The following is a 1,241-nucleotide window of genomic DNA, read 5'->3' on the forward strand; positions in this document are numbered from 1 at the left end:
GAAGTAGTAGTAGTAGTAGTAGTAGTAGTAGTAGTAGTAGTAGTAGTAGTAGTAGTAGTAGTAGTAGTAGTAGTAGTAGTAGTAGTAGTAGTAGTATCATCATCAGTGACAGCGTGAAAAACGTACATCTGAACGTAATAATTGTTTTTAAAACGACATTTTATAAGGCTATAAGAAAAACTAATCTGAATATGCTCTGATTGCCACGATCTTTGGAGACGCATGTGAGTATTTATATTTAGTTCTCAAAGCCTAAACGATATTTGTTATTTCTTAGAGTTCTGTTTATCACAATAATAAGTATTATTATAGTAAAATATACTTCAGTAAAATGTGTTCTTTGGACATAGTATGACTAATGGAAAAGGTATTTACCTGGAAGATGACACGTAGCTCTTTAGATCTAGTATCCTTAGAGCCTATTAACTTGCCCAAACATTATATTTAGGTGTATAATAAACAAAATTGCCTACTTTTCATTATTGTCATCTCTTTCTTACCGAATGAAAGACATTTTTAAGCTCAGTGATATTTTCTACTCATGAGAAAGTCTTTCACTTTAGGACATCGGACTGTTGTGAAGTTGTGGATATTGTAAAAACATAAACATATACCTGTCGAATTGGAAACGAATGTGTTTTTTTTTTTTTTTTTTTTTTGGGGGGGGGGAGGGGTAAAAATATTGTCACGTTCTGAATGTAACTGAGTGTAACGCTACTATAGAGTCAAAGTGACAATCTCTACTCATACTGAAGTCCAGCGTAAACCAAGACCGTGGCAAATTGTGAAAATTGAGGAAATTAATTGTTTTATGGACGTAACGGAAACAAAAACGCTCTTTCTTTCGAAGTCATTTAATTTTGAGTTTCTATCGAGTTTGTTTTTAAAGAGATGATTCTACTCATACTGAAGCTGCTCTCTATCTCTTTTCACAGGTTTAGCAAGTCAAGATTTCTGCGATCGCTGTGAAAGCGCTGGAGACAAACATATTTACTAGTGGCAATATTTGTCCATATCTTTTGAATTAATCAAGTGAAAGACTTTGTGGTCAAATCCTGGCATGAAGAAGTGATCCACACAGTGAAAGACCCAGTGTTCAAACCCCCGTGTGTGGAGGTTTACAGTGAAGAGGGAATTCTTGGCTCTGTCAGAGGACCACGAACGTGAGGAAGTCACAAAGTGTTGTATAAAAACCTCGCCACAGGACAGTGGCGTCGGACGTTTCGGGAAAAAACACTTTT

This window comes from Aplysia californica, unplaced genomic scaffold (assembly GCF_000002075.1).
Source record: "Aplysia californica isolate F4 #8 unplaced genomic scaffold, AplCal3.0 scaffold00428, whole genome shotgun sequence".
Taxonomy (NCBI): domain Eukaryota; kingdom Metazoa; phylum Mollusca; class Gastropoda; order Aplysiida; family Aplysiidae; genus Aplysia; species Aplysia californica.